At 49.3% G+C, this 16380-nt stretch overlaps 1 long non-coding RNA gene across 1 annotated transcript; it reads right to left on the reverse strand.

The window, feature by feature from the left end:
- Window positions 1-10224: 10224 nt before the first annotated feature.
- On the reverse strand, window positions 10225-10687 carry LOC125506374. The gene is made up of 2 exons (XR_007282645.1): window positions 10409-10687; window positions 10225-10297 (listed from the first exon to the last, which is right to left on the reverse strand). It is a non-coding gene; the product is annotated as an uncharacterized LOC125506374 (long non-coding RNA).
- Between the last annotated feature and the right edge of the window lie 5693 nt (window positions 10688-16380).

The raw sequence follows: 16380 nt of genomic DNA on the forward strand, positions 1-16380 counted from the left end.
CAACGGTTGTACTATGATAGATTAGATGGCAGGTGCAGCCCGGCGACCAAATAGTACTCGCGTGTTCTTGTTAGGAATGCTTTATTGATGATGATGAAGAATGCTTTATTACATGTTTAGGGAGGTGCTTAGAAAAATAAATCGGATTTTTCTGAAGCATAAGTGTCTATTTTTATAGAAGAGACGCTTAGTTAAGCGTTTATCTGTACAAATAAACACCGATGCTTAAAGAAAAACCTGGTTTATTTCTTCAAGCACCTCTCCTAGGCATATTGCATTGTGCATATTGCATTGTACTAGGCCTTAACATATGCCATTAATCAGTTCAGTTGGCATCCATCCATCCATCCATCCATCCATCACTATCCGCAACCGCAGGTCTGATTGATTGATGATCATGCAACTTGTCCCAGAGGAGCTTCACGTACGAATGGATTGCACACTAGTTAATGCGGGTTTTCTCCCCTACCTGGACGACACAATCGTTATCTTGGCCGGTCTTTGAGTACGTGCATGGAAGGTTTTTTTTTTTTGCCATGAATATGAGGAGTGATTTTTATTGCTTCAATAACTATTCGATTACCCATCGCCAAAAGAAAAACTATGCGATTACAATCTGCCCTAAGGAATATAATGAGGAAAGATGGGCATTCCTCGAGCCAGCAATCTGAAACCAACAAGGAACGAGCCTGCTTAGCACATAGATCAACTGCACTATTCCCTCCCTAGGAACATGCTTAATTGAAAAGGAACTAAAAAAATAACGATTTCTCCTGAGTGTCATCTATGATAGGCGCAACAATTGATCGAGATGCTCGAGCTTTGCGTGTTCACCGGGGATTTCTGTAGGTGCATGCTCGTGTTGGTGTAGCGTACGCTACGTACGTATGGCTGGTTTCGGAAAGAAACGTCGGCACCCGATCGATGGACGACCGACCTCAATTTCTGGGCTAGCTTGTCCGGTCGAGCCATGCAACCGCGTCGCTGCAAGTTGACACGATGCATTGCCATTCGGGTTCCTGAACCACGAAGCAAGAACCACGAACCATTTGTCTTCTTGATACTGCGCCCTGTCATCTTCAATTGGCCTACCGTGGTGCCTGCAGCTGGCAGAACGTATACTCCTCCCTCTTTATTTACTTCCCGTATTAGTCAAACGTTATAAAGTTTGATTAAGTTCATTATGGAAAACAATCTAAACTTTCGCAATTACAAATATATATAGTAAGAATATATATTGAACGATGGTTCTAATTGTATTGATTTGGTATTACGGAAGTTCATTTTTTGTGTGTAAATGTGGTCAAAATTTACAAAGTTTTACTTGAGACGATGCTAATATATGAAGTAAATAAAAGCGGAGGGAGTGCATTCCTCGACGTCCCTTTCTCCCTCCACGTCGACTCGATGTGAGTAGTACTAGCCCGACCGTTTCCTTGGCGTCTGCATGAGGGCATGGTCAACGCTACAAGTTGGACTGCTGACCTAGCCTCCACGTAGGTTCGGATGGTCCAGGGACCGCTTAATATGCTGTTTGCAAAGGAAAACGGATGCTTGCAAAGGAGACTGCCTCCTTTCTCTCTTGCAGAAAAGCAAGGAAGAAGGAAATGCAAGAGAGAGCAAGGCAAAAGAAAAAACAAGATGAGCAACACGCCGTGAGCTCTAGCCCGTTGGATTGGCTGTGATTCAGTAAAGTAAGAGAGAATCAGTCCGGGGGCCCCGTATGGTCGCATTCTCCGTCACCCCGTATGGCGTATCAATCCGGGCATCGCAACTGAATCGCGGTGGACGTCGGTGGATCGTCTCCGGATGGACCCATCATCGATCTGACGTCCACCGACATCGTTCGGGTTCCGGTCTCCGACGAGGAAGAGTAGGGCATGGGAGACGGCGAGGCCTTGAGTCCCGTGAGCCAGCTCGTATCCCATGCCCTATCCTACCTTGCCGGCGACCGGCCCAACAATCCGAGGAGCGCAGCTGGCCGCCAGACATGGCCAGGGCGGACCCGAGCGAGCGGGGAGCGGAACCGGACGAGCTCCACGTAGATTAGGTTTCATGTTGCATGTAATAATATTTTTTTTAGAACAAAGGCTCGCGAAGAGCCCGGCTTTGAATTAACAAAGCCATCAACCGGCCAGGAAATACAAACACACACAAACCCCACGACCAAACGATACAAGGGGACACTCTAGGAGGCTTACAACTCAACGGGTCGCACAAGCTCAAAAAGAATACAAGAAAACAAAGCTCGAAGCTTGTCCTAGCCGAAGACTACAGCCAAACAGCCATCTAGGGGTGAGGCACACACGAGCACGACGAGGACCTGCTTGCAACAGAGTGTGGCAAGTGAGCCCGACCAACGCCCAAGTAGAAAGACATCACACATCCGCCGTCTCTCTCGCCGCAGAGGGACCCTTCCCTCTCGCCATGGCTCGCAAGGCGCCATACCCGGCGGACTTGAGAGATGCTCACCCTAGAGCAGGGGACGTGCCAGCTTCGGGACCTGGAGCAGTCGCAGCACACCACCACTTGAACATTCGAGCACTCCGCAACTGCCGCATCGCCACAACCTAGAACGCCGGAGAGCTGCAGGAAAACCACCAAGTGCAGCTACTGAAGAAAGGCAGCAGAGGTATCAAGTAAACCGGCAGGCCAACGAGGAGAATCTCGTGACACCGCCGTCACCGGACCACCCAAGCTCCGACCTTGAACCCCTCACCTGAGCGCAACCCTCCCCAGGCGGCGCCCCCAAGGAAGACACGACGCACAGCGCGCCGTCGCCGCCCAATCCAAGCCGGATTTTGGGCTTTCACCCGGGAGGAGGAACAGGAGTGGAAAGAGGAAGGACCTCTACAGCACCTCCAAGGAGGAGACGGCGTCGGGGACGTCGATGCTGCCAGGCCGGCCAAGCCGGCCAACGGTTTCCCGCGGCCCAAAACCAGACCACCGAACACCCACCCACATCATACCGGCGCTCGGGAGGAGGCTGGCGAGAAGCGGCGGGGGCGAGGGAGACAGGGGAAAGGAGCCACCCTCAGATCTGACGAGGAGGGGAAGCCCTCCGCGCCACCGCCGCCACCCGCCGTTGTCTCACCACCCGCGTGGTCGAGGCCGCCGGCCAGAGCACCCCGCGAACGACGCCGGCCGAAAGGCGCCGCCGCCTCGCCAAGAAGGGCCGCCGCCCCAGATCCAAGGTCCTCCTTGAGGAAAGGAGCGGCCGAGGCCTCGCCGCCACCATCACGGGCGGCCGCGCGAGAGGATCCGGCGGTTTTCTCAGGTGACGGCGAGGGAGGGAGGGTGAGGGAGCGGCGGCGCGACGGGGAAACCCTAGTCACCGCCCGAGTCGCCCCGCGGGGAGGGGGAGGAGGACCACCTCACACTGCTATCCCTTTGCATGTAATAATATGGAGTTGAGGTTTCTAATTTGAGATATCCGGATGTGAAATACGTTTTTTAAGGGTTGACCAGTCATTGTCCGCGGACATTTGAAGAGTCGGATTTGACAAGTCCGGCTATATATGCTCTAAAATTCGCCTCAAAACGTGGTGAGGTGAAGTAGCGCATGCACCCACTTTTTCTTCTCCTCGTCCCGCGTCATCCTTTCAAAACAGGGGAGGGGATGCCATCTTGACCTGCAAGGATTCAAAAATGGAGAAGCTCCCAACGTTCACTGACTGGCTGACTGCGGGGTGTGTGTGTGCGCACGTCCCTGCGGCTGCGGTGGCAGATTGATAGGGACTGGCATGCATGGATTGGGATGTGATGAGGCGATGAGCTTCCAAGGTTTTGCAAAGCCGTGGTAATTAATTAATTAATTAAGCTCCAAGTTGACCACTGTCCACTGATCAAGATCTCCGTGGCAATCACCTTCATCCGAGTGGGAATCCCGGACGGACGGACACATCTTCTTCACGAGTGGAGGATCGTATCGTGGTCAGTGAGCATTATCGACGTGAGGACCAAGGGATTTCGAGTTTTCGACCACGAAGCTGTGTGTGGTGGTGGTGCGAGTTAGGCCAACTCCACCGCACGACCCTAAATCTATACCTATTTTGTCCGGATTTTGTTTGTATGGGGTAGAAATAGAGAGAACAAACGCCGGACAGAGGCCGCATAAACTCGCTGCGCCCAACGCTGCTATCCTAAATCTATACCCATTTTGTCCGGATTTTGTCCGTATGGTGGGCCAGGTACGGAAAATGAGAGAGTGACAGGTGGGGTCGAGGCGGACACAGAAGGACGACGAGGACGCGAAGACGTCCGCTTTCTGTCCGCTTTGGTCCCAAATCGAGAGCAACTTTGGTCTGAAAATGGGGCAAAAGCGGATACAGACCGGACGAAACGTCTGTATGCTCCCATGCGTTGGGTCGTTCGGTTTGTCTGTTTTACCCTAAACGAATACAAACGGACAATTTGAGATAGAAATGGGTCACACGGTGGAGTTGGCCTTACCGAGTCCCTTTCACCGGGTGCGGTTGTTGGTTAATTTTTTCTGCTGGTTATTTTTTTATTTTATTTTTCAGACCTTATTTTTTGTACTATACTTTTTAAAAATCAATAAAAATACGCAGCAGAGTCCTGCTGTTTCCCTAAAAAAAATATTCTTTCTGCTGTCATCCACGTCTCTTCTCCATGGACGTGCTCATTTTCTGACAAACAAAAATATCGATCCGCTATCTCTTCATGTACATATATTTCTACTATTCATCATGGCGTAAAGAAAAAACCTTGGCAGCTTGGGCCGTTCGCCGGCCTGCCTGCCTAACGTATCTGCCATGCCCTATTTGTAAGCTTCAGTAGATTATCCCTAGCTAGCTACTAGTATATGGCAGCTTGCGTTAGGTGAGCACCTAATCATGGTTGCATACGTAGGTATATGTACGATTCCAAATCCGGGGTTCAGCGACCGAATCCAAACGGGACGTGACCGTTTGTAATGTTGCTGGATGGGAGAATTTTCAGCCCGGCAGGCTGCGCATGCATGCATGCAGCCTCGTCGATCTCCGGCCAAAGCAACTGACTAGTTTAACCAGGCGCCCGGAGGGGCTTTGCATGCTCTGTCAGTGTCATCGCCGTCCGCCGGTGGATACCCGCGCGCGACGGCGTCGTGCGTGCGTGATTCCCGGCAACGGCGACGGACGGGAGGAGCTGTGCGGGTGCAACGCACCGAATAGTAGCAATTTTGTTCGTCTCCGTGAAACAAGCGTGCCGTACTGCACCTCGGTAATCCTTCATCGTTATCTCTTGGCGTGATCATGTCATTTACTTTCTGTAGCGTCAAAAACGCTCTTATATTATGAAATGGAAAGAGTAATTATTATAATAATCCTATAACTTAGCTAGCTCCGGGGACACAGGCCTGATCGAGGACTCGCAGTGACGACACACACTCAGCACTGCTCTTCCTGTACAACTACGGTTGGCATGAAGTGGATGGTAGTGATCGATATATTGTTAACGAGAGTTAATCAAGAGGGAGATTCAACCCGTTGCTGCGGGTTCTTACTGCTGAGGGAAGTGGAGGTCATTCACTTGCTTGCAGGCCCGTCAAAGGCTACCGTACTGTACTGTACCAGCAGTGGGAGTGGCAGGAGTGCTTAATTTGATTATATTTTAGTTACGTGCGTGTTGACTCCTCGTTGCGTGCCGCCAGTTGTGCAAGGATAAGATGGAGCCGCACCGTGACCAAATATTAGTAGTACTCGCATGTTCTGGTTCGGAATGCTTTATTCTTTACTGCTACTTCCTCTGTAAATAAATATAATTGTGAACTAAACACTCTTGTATTTGTTTTATCGGAGTGTGGAGTTTGGGAGGGTTTCTAGCTTTGGGCTGGCCGCCTGTGGATTTAAGTTTACATCATAGGAAAACATAAAGTTTTTTTTCCCATAGGGTTGGGGTACAAATTATTCATCAAAAAAGTTTTATAGGATTCAATCATACGAATCAAACACCAACGTAGAGAAAAATAATCCTAAAGAATCAAATCCTTACAAAAAAAACTCAAATATATACAAAGCGTGGGGATGGATAGTTGCGACAGTGATGATACACCAATGTTGGATTCATGAATTAATTGTCGAATATATATTCCCGTCGCGTTCCAGACCGGACAGACGCCTGCACGACCGACGCGACGCAAACGGCCGCTCAGAGCCCTGTTCTGTTCTGTAGCTGCAGTATGGCCGCACACGGTCACTGCCAGCCCGTGTCTTGGTCGCGAGACGATGGCACACAGAGTAGGTACCTGGATCCTTTTTTGTTCTGCTGTTTCCTTGTCGATGACGGGCACGACGGTAACACTGGGTGACGCACCGATGATGCAGTGCTTAGCATGTACTGGTACGGCCATGTGCAGGAAGCAACCCTTCATCTGTGCCGTGCCGTGCACCTCGATCTCGTCTCGTTTGGAAGATGGGGATGCATGCAAATGCTGTACTGTGCTCTGCACTGCACTGTACTGGTTCCTTGTGAAAAAACAAGGGTGAATCTGATTGTTTATTTACGATGGAAAAGAAAAGAAAACAACAAAAAGGTTTCCTCGAGACGTGGCGAGGTGAACGAACGGTCGTAGGTCGCGCATGCATGCAGTGTAGTGGAGTGTACGTAGCCAGCTCAACAGTGCATGCATAGCCCTCTTCTTCCCCTCGTCGTGCGTCGTCGCCCTCTTCAAACATCTTGGCCCGGATAAGGCCAACTTCATCGCATGACCCTATTTTATCCGGTCCCGTTTGTTTGGAACAAAATGGACAAACGAGACGGCCCAGTGCACGACGGCCCGGGATCCATCTGATTCGTTTTGTGTCCGTGCCGACCCATTTTGAGTGTAAACTTGCGCTGGATTTGGGTCGCGGCGGACAGCGAACGAACGCTTCGAACGTCCGCATCGGGGCCGCGGCCACCTACCTCCCACCCGCCAACATAAATGTGCACGGGCGGGTGGCCCCACCTGTCATCCACATGGCGAAGGGTCGCCGTCCTTCTTAAATGGAAAGCCGTGGACCGGTCATCGTCCACAGTTCCCACTCCGGCCCCTCTCTGCCCCCTCGAAACCCGACACCCTCGAAACCCTAGCCGCTCCCCGTCGTAGATCTCGCCGGCCGGCCGCAACCATGGGCCTTTGGAAGCACGACCGCGAGGCCGGCTCCTCCTCGGGATGCCGTCACGGCTCTGTCAAGAAGGAGGAGCCCACATCACCGCCACGCTCTTCCATTCGAGCCACCGCGCCTGCCCCTTCACTATCGCTCCTAGGGCCGCCGGCGAGCGCGACCGGCGGTACCTGGCCGTGGATGTGTGCTGGCGGTACTGGGAGACGAGGACGCCGGTCCCGTGGAGCGACGTGCACCTCCCCAACAATTGGCACCTCTCTGCGGACCGGGTCCCCATCCCGCCGGTGCCAGCGAGCGACCGTGCCCGGCGCGATGAGATCGAGCGCCGCCGTCGCCTCCGCCCTGACAACGTATTCGACGACGAGAGGTACGCCCCCGACTCCGTCCTTTAGGACACTTGGCTCCAGGACGAGCACGACGTGCGGTGCGCGTCCTACTTCGCCGGCACGGTGTCGGGGCAGCGGTGGCCACGTCGGGAGGTGCGCGGGCTGACGCCCACGCCGTCGCCTTCCCCATCTCCGTCGCCACCTCCACCTCCTCGCATGACAGCGGAGGAGGAGGCCCGGCTCATGGCGCGTGTCATAAAGGACTCCATGCACACACACGATGAGCGCCAATGGCCGGGCTTCGAGGAGACGATGGCCCTGTCTGCGGCCGGCGACGCCGCCATCCCCGAGCTGCAGATGCTGCCGAAGGAGAAGGTGACGGAGGAGCCGCCGGTGGCCGCCTTCCACCCGGACCTGGTTGGCCAGGGGTGGAGCTGGTCCTGCACAGCGGAGCAGATGGCGGCCGCCGTGGGGGTAACTGGTGCCCCACGCCGCCGCGGTCGTCGGAGCGCGACGCCTCGCCTCGGGAGGAGGTGGTGCAGGCACCGACCACCTTCCAGCCCGCCGCCCCCGTGCACTATGGACCGCCGGCCCATCTCTGGACGCCGCCGGACTACGTCGACCTCTACAGTTTATTCCTTTATATATGTTTTAAGTTTTTTTAAGTGCGTTTATTTAACTTTTTAGGCATTTTATTTAAGTTTTTCGTTTTTTTAATCACGTTCACTCCGGACATGATTTGGGGTGTGGCCGTGCGCTGGGCGCACCCATGACCCAATGGACAAACACGAACATGGGCGAACGCATCACCGCCCTAAAGGGACAAAATCCGGCCAAACCGGACGTCCGTTTGAGGTCGCGCGGTGAAGTTGGCCTAAGATTCAGAAATGGAGAAGCTCTGGTTGGCCGGCCCTCCCAACGTTCACTGATTGACTCGACTGCGGTGTGTGCGGGATGAAAGGTGGTGGTAACGCGTCCTCGTGGTGGCCGATAGATAGATAGATAGATAGATAGATAGATAGGGACTAGCATCGCATCGCATGGACATGGATGAAGGGGATGTGATGGTGGTGTCCAAGGTGTTTCCCCCCTTCGATTGGAGAAGGCGGGGGTAATTAATCAATTAATTACGCTCCAAATTGACCGCCGAAATCTCCATGACTGCGGCAACCACGTTCGATCGACTGGGTGGGAAATCCTACTATCCCAGACGCACGGACACATGTTCGCCATCATATTAGGAGAGCGCGAGGAAGGTGACATGCATTACCGACGTGCCGACCAAGGGATTTCGACCATTTCCTTTTATTTACCACCGCACCACCACCAAGAAGAACAGGTGTAAAAGCATGTTCAATAGCATGTGTATATTTGGATGTTTATATATTTATATAGACAATAGTCTAAAAAGATTTTCTCATATACACGTTCAGTTTTGCATCAGAACGTCTATATATAAGAACCATGACATCTGAGCCGTCGCTGGGGAAAAAAAGAAATCATGACTACAGCTGAGTTTAGATAACGCCTTCACATTATTCAGGCGTGGACATTATCGAGATCGATTTAAAGGATGTGTATATTTGAACGACCATATAGATAAGCTGTTGGATGTTTATTTTGGGCTCACGTTATAGAAAACGAGTATAGACATGCATATAAACAAGCTATTGAAGAAGTGCAGCGGTGGTGCTGCGAGTTACCGAGTCCTTTTTACCTGGTGCTGGTGCTGGGTGCTGGGTGCTGGTGTGGTCGGTGGTTAATCGCATCGCATGCACTTCCTCGTTGAAAAATGGGAATTCTGGTGTCAGCCGTGTCTGTGTTCTCAATTGATGTCCTGTGCTGTGCGTGACCTAGTACTAGTTAAGTAAACTCGTGGCAGCTTCGGCAGGTCGCCCGCCTAATCGGAGCAATGCTAGACTTACTTAAGGAATCTACGTATTTTTGCGTAATAGCTAACGTGGACGATTAGGATTGGCTTTTAGGAGAGGATGGGGCCCATCCTTGAAAATTAGGGGATGTTTAGATTAGTTTGGCAAGTTTCGTAAACCTTACGTAGGCTATTTGTAGGTTTAGCATTTTCGGCCTAATCAATATGCCCACTTATTAGCTTCCCTAGCTCGTCGATCTCCTGGCCGGTGGGGTCAAAGCAAGTGAACAAACCAGGCACCGGCGCCGGCCTGGAGAAGCTTCGCATGCTCGGCCGTCAACGAGCTCGTGCGTGATTCCGTGATTCCCGGCAGAGACTGTCGTGAGAAATTGTCAAGGGAGTGAGTATGAGTATGCGGGCAGATTCAACCAAGCGTATCCATGTTATATATGCTCTGGATATGTAGATGGGCATCTCCGTTTGGTTTGTCAGACAGAGTACGCCGGTAATCCATCATATCATCATCTTTTCTTTCTCTTGGCGCCGGCCTGACTTATTTTATTTATATAATATAATCCTATAGGGTTCCTGAATTTGCCGGTGAAGCGTTGTTTCCCGATGGTGTCCGAACAGCATTTTCGTACCGCTGGCTTAGACTAGCCATTGTGAAGAGTAACTTATAACATCTACAACCAAGTATCTCAAACCCGTATCAAACGTCCGGGCGAACGGTTCAGTCAGTAATTAGTTGCAAAAAATCGACGTAGACTGGCTCCTTAAACGAACCTTAAACGTCTGAACTAATCGGCAGCCCTCATATCTAGCCCAAATCCAAATCTGGAAGAACATGGGTCGCCCAGATTTCACTTGTTTATATCACTCCTTCCAAGAAACATAGATTCCCGTTCGCGATGGCGTGAGCATTCCATGTAGCTGCTCCTCGATAAAGATCAGACAAGCTTTTTGGTTCTTTGTTCCAGTTTTCTAACACTCTGACCAAGAGAGGAGTAAGAAACCTGACAGATTTTCTCTTTTTTGCTGTCAAGGTTACAACTGATTGAACAAGGACTCAAAGAACAAAAAATAGGCAATCAAAAACATACCGTGGTGAGTCCTGTGCGCCCCTTTACCAGCACCCGCATCCATCTTTTTTTCTTTTTACAAAACTGATTCCCCTTCCTCTGCTCTATGGAGAAGTCTGAAACTCTGAATTTTGCTACAGCAGGTTCACTTTTTCCCTCTCCATTGTTGGTTGATTCAAGGGGATAGATCTAGGGGTTCTGGGGTTTGCTGGCGGCGGAGTTATGGGGTGGGGAGTTGTGGATGCCAGGGGGAAGAACAGAGGATGGGGGAGAAGGGCGCAAACAGCTGGGGGCGTTGGATTCTTTTTCCGTGGGGGCACGACGGCACGTGACCTCAGGTGCCCTGGAGGCAAACCATCAACACACCTTTTTTTTTTGAGCGGAAGAAAACCATCAACACACCTGGAACAACCAACCGGGATAACAACTTGGGCCTCCAGGCTTCTTCAAGTCAAAAAAAGGAAACGGGCCGACAAAACAACAAAACGGGCTTCCGCCACACATATAGAGAAAAGAAAACGGGCTGAGACAACTACACAATGACATCATCTGACATCAGGTGATTGCACCTCAAAAAAAAAAACATCAGGGGATTGAGACCATACTATAACTCAGCTAGGCGCTCCCTATGATTTATTGTGAAGGCGAAAGGCGCCAAAGTTTGCCTCAAAAGTCAAAACGTAGCGCATGCAGTGGAGTCTGGCTAGCTAGCTAAAACAGCGAGGAGTGCATCATCCCATTTTCCTTCCTTTCATCGTGCGTCTCCTTGTCAAACAGGGGATATGCCATTGCTCTCTTGATGTCTATCTTGATTCTTCAAAAGTCCCAACGTTCACTGACGGGCTGCAGTGCGTGCGTGACCAAAGGCAGGCAGCGCGTGCGTCCTTGCGGTGGCAGATTGATAGCAGGGACTAGTAGGGACGGGATGGGACGATGATAAGGATGTGATGAGACGATGAGCTCCAAGGTCAAAGTCTTCCCCTTTTCAAGAGCGCGGTAATTAGTTGCGCTCCAAGTCGACCACCTGTCAAGAAGTCCGTGGCATGGCAACCGATGATCACCGTCAATTGAGTGGGAAATCCCGGCCGGACGGACACATCTTCTTCACCGAGTGGCAGCCGAGGCCCGACGTGACATACGACCAGGGATTTCGACTAGTATTTACTTTACCACCATCACCAAAGGACGTACTCCCTCTGTTTTTATTTAGTTCGCGTATTAGCTTTGGTCAAAGTCAAGCTTTATAAATTTTGATCAATTTTATAAATAAAAATATTAACATATACGATAACAAACCAACATCATTAGATTTATTATTGAATGTACTTTCACATTGTATAAATTTGTTATGGTAAATGTTTATATCATTTTTTATAAACTTGGTCAAACTTTACGAAGTTTGACTTCAGTCAACTCTAATATGCGGAGTAAATAAAAACGGAGAGAGTAATAAAATACAGATATACGGCTGTGGTGGTGGTGCGAGTTATCAAGTCTTTTTCACCAGGTGCTGCTGCTGCTAGTGCGCTTGGTGGTTCATTCTACTGTCATCCGCGTCTGTTTTTCATTCGACGTACTTAGTTACTACTCTCTCCGTAAACAAATATAAGAGCGTTTAGATTACTATTTTAGTAATGTAAACACTCTTATATGTGAAAGTAGGTTAAGCGCATACCTAGCGGAGACGCATTACATGTTGATATATAGGGCCGAAGCCTGGTAGTTACAGAGAAGAGAAGATTTGCATGACGGCGTGGATTGATCTCCAAGGCTCAATCTCGACAACCTAACTAACAGCCTATACAATCTATCATGCGGTTTATACACCACCGCATGTTTACATGTTTAACACTCTTCCTCAATCACAACTAGCCAAGTTGAGATTGTGTCTAAAGCATTCAAGTTGTCGCAAAGAAAGAGGCTTGGTAAAACCGTCTGCAACTTGATCACCAGTAGGTATAAACCTAATATTTAGCAGCTTGTTGGCTACCCTCTCTCGAACAAAGTGATAGTCAATCTCGATATGCTTGGTCCTTGCATGAAAGATAGGATTAGCTGACAAGTACGTAGCACCAAGATTATCACACCAAAATTATGCTGCCTGAGGATGCTGAATACCCAGTTCAGTAAGCATATTTTGTACCCAGATAACTTCTGCAGTAGCATTTGCTAGGGCTTTATATTCTGCTTCTGTGCTGGATCTAGACACAGTAGCTTTCTTGCGAGCACTCCATGAGATTAAGTTACTACCCAGAAAAACTACAAATCCTCATGTTGATCTCCTATCATCAGGACATCCTGTCTAGTCTGCATCTGAAAAAGCACTTACAAGCATGGAGTCTGACTTCCCAAGTTTTGGTCCATGACTGCGTGTTGCTTGGAGATATCTAAGTATTCTTTATACCGCTGTAAAGTGCACACTAGTAGGAGCATGCAAGAACTGACAAACTTTGTTAACAGAGTATGAAACATCGGGCCTACTCAGTGTCAAATACTACAAAGCCCCTACAATGCTTCTGTACTCGGTGGAGTCCTTGATGACCCACAAGTATAGGGGATCTATCGCAGTCCTTTCGATAAGTAAGAGTGTCGAACCCAACGAGGAGCAGAAGGAAATGATAAGCGGTTTTCAGCAAGGTATTCTCTGCAAGCACTGAAATTATAGGTAACAAATAGTTTTGTGATAAGATAATTGGTAACGAGCAACAAGTAACAAAAGTAAATAAAGTGCAGCAAGGTGGCCCAATCCTTTTTGTAGCAAAGGACAAGCCTGGACAAACTCTTATATGATGTAAAGCGCTCCCGAAGACACATGGGAATTATCGTCAAGCTAGGTTTCATCACGATCATATGATTCACGTTCGGTACTTTGATAATTTGGTATGTGGGTGGACCGGTGCTTGGGTACTGTCCTTACTTGGACAAGCATCCCACTTATGATTAACCTCTATTGCAAGAATCCACAACTACAACAAAAGTATTAAGGTAAACCTAACCATAGCATGAAACATATGGATCCAAATCAGCCCCTTACGAAGCAACGCATAAACTAGGGTTTAAGTTTCTGTCACTCTAGCAACCCATCATCTACTTATTACTTCCCAATGCCTTCCTCTAGGCCCAAATAATGGTGAAGTGTCATGTAGTCGACATTCACATAACACCACTAGAGGAGAGACAACATACATCTCATCAAAATATCGAACGAATACCAAATTCACATGACTACTAATAGCAAGACTTCTCCTATGTCCTCAGGAACAAACGTAACTACTCACAAAACATATTCATGTTCATAATCAGAGGGGTAGTAATGTGCATGTAGGATCTGAACATATGATCTTCCACCAAATAAACCACCTAGCATCAACTACAAAGAGTAATCAACACTACTAGCAGCCCACAGGTACCAATCCCGGACTTAGAGACAAGAATTGGATACTAGAGATGAACTAGGGTTTGAGAGGAGATGGTGCTGGTGAAGATGTTGATGGAGATTGACCCCCTCCCGATGAGAGGATCGTTGGTGATGACGTTGGCGATGATTTCCCCCTCCTAGAGGGAAGTTTCCCTGGCAGAACAGCTCCGCCGGAGCCCTAGACTGGTTCCGCCTCGTGGCGGCGGAGTCTCGTTCGGAAAGATGGCTTATGATTTTTCCTCATCGAAAGACTCCATATAGCAGAAGATGGGCATCAGAGGGCCACCAGGGGACCCATGAGGTAGGGGGCGCGCCCAGGGGGTAGGGTGCGACCCCACCCTCGTGGGCAGGGTGTGGACCCCCTCTGGAACTTCTTGCACTCATTATTTATTATATATTCTGAAAATTACTTTTGTGAAGTTTCAGGACTTTTGGAGCTGTGCAGAATAGGTCTCTAATATTTGCTCCTTTTCCAGTCCAGAATCCCAGCTACCGGCATTCTCCCTCTTTATGTAAACCTTGTAAAATAAGAGAGAATAGGCATAAGTATTGTGACATAATGTGTAATAACAGCCCATAATGCAATAAATATCGATATAAAAGCATGATGCAAAATGGACGTATCAGTCCTCTGCGCCAAGCACCTCTCCATCATGAAGAGACAATTTTTCAGAGGTAGATATAGGTGTAGACGATGGCTTACATCCTTTCATGCCTACCCTCTGAAGTATATCCTGAATATATTTTTCCCGTGACAACAAAATTCCATTTGGTACACTTTTTACCTCAATCCCAAGGAAATAGTGAAGGTTGCCTAAATCCTTGAGTGCAAAGTCCATGCGCAGAACCTTGAGAAGAGCTTCAACTACTGTGGATGATGAACTTGTGACAACAATATCATCAACATAGATAAGTATAAAAATAGTGATGCCATTGTGATGATAAAAGAACAATGAGGTGTCCCCCCTTGAAGGAACAAAGCCAAGAGATTGTAACTTTGAGGATAGCCGAGAGTACCAAGCTCTAGGTGCTTGCTTTAGCCCATACAAAGCCTTGTCAAGTTTGCAAACATGCTACCTTAACCGCGGATGTTCATACCCAGGAGGTTGCTTCATAAAGACTTCCTCTTCCAGAACACCATGCAAGAACGCGTTCTTTACATCTAGTTGTCGCATACACCAATTTTGAGATACTGCAACTGAGAGAATTAATCTAATGGCGGCAGCTTTCACTACAGGACTAAAAGTGTCCTCGTAGTCAATTCCATACCTCTGTTTAAATCCCTTGGCAACCAGACACGCCTTATACCTGTCAATACTGCCATCTGACTTTCTTTTTACCTTAAATACCCACTTGCAGTCAATCACATTCCTACCCTTGGCAGGAGGAACCAAGTGCCAGGTTTTGTTTTTCATGGGAGCAGCATATTCTTCGTCCATAGCATCCTTCCACTTTGAGTCATCGAGTGCTTCTCCTAGATTTTTCGGTTCACCTGTAGCACAAAAGGATGCCCAACGAATGCAACCATCCCTATACTTTTTAGGTTGAGAAATACCACTCTGTGACTTGGTGTGTGCTCGCATAGGAGGAGGCTGAGCCATGTGTTGCTGAAGACGATTGGATGAAGAAGACACAGGGGAGGAACCAGCCGCAGAGGATCACCCATGCAACTCTTGTAGCGGATCCGATCCTGCATGCAGCGATCCATCGAGCGCAGGATCCACCTCCTCTCCAGAGGCGCCAGGTGGCAAGTCCTGGCTGGGCTGCAGCGCACCACCGTCCAGCCTTGTCGCGGTGTCAGACCCACGTGCGGGTGTCGCACCTGGCTCCGCCCACTGATGGGCTGAGGGGGGCGATCAGGCCCATGTGGGGACCCGCCTGATTCGCCTGACGCTGGCGTAGATCCCATCGGGGATCTGCCTGTCGAGCCTGCGGCGCGCGATCCCGAGGCGATACTCCCGCCAAGATCAGCGTCGGGATCGCTGCACGGATCATCTGTGCCAGTTTCGTCCGTGTAACCTATTTCCTGCATAAAATCAAAGGAATTTTCGCCTATTCCTTCGCCAGCTTCCTACATGCTTTCAGCAGAGTTTTGTGCATGAGTATTAGACATTGACATGATCATCAGGACCTACTACAACCCGGGGAACAAAGGCTGACAGAGGAAGAAGATGAGATGGAAGAAGGACAAGTTCCTTGCGAAGTTGTCCGCCGGCATTTGGATGAAGTTGTGCAAATGGAAAAACATGCTCGTCAAACACCACATCACGAGACACATAAACCCATCCAGTAGAGACATCTAAGCACTTGTACCCTTTGTGAAGGTTACTGTACCCCAAAAAACACACATTGTTTGGACCGAAATTCAAGTTTGTGTTTGTTGAAGGGACATAGATTTGGCCACACCGCACAACCAAAAATACGAAGGAATGAGTAATTTGGTTTGGTGCCAAAGAGACGCTCAAGTGGTGTTTGGTTGGAGATAACTCTACTAGGAACACGATTTATGAGGTAAACTGCAGTGAGGAAGGCCTCATCCCAAAACTTCAAAGGCATGAAGGCATGAGCAAGAAGG

The sequence above is a fragment of the Triticum urartu genome, chromosome 5 (genome assembly GCF_003073215.2).
Source record: "Triticum urartu cultivar G1812 chromosome 5, Tu2.1, whole genome shotgun sequence".
Taxonomy (NCBI): Eukaryota; Viridiplantae; Streptophyta; class Magnoliopsida; order Poales; family Poaceae; genus Triticum; species Triticum urartu.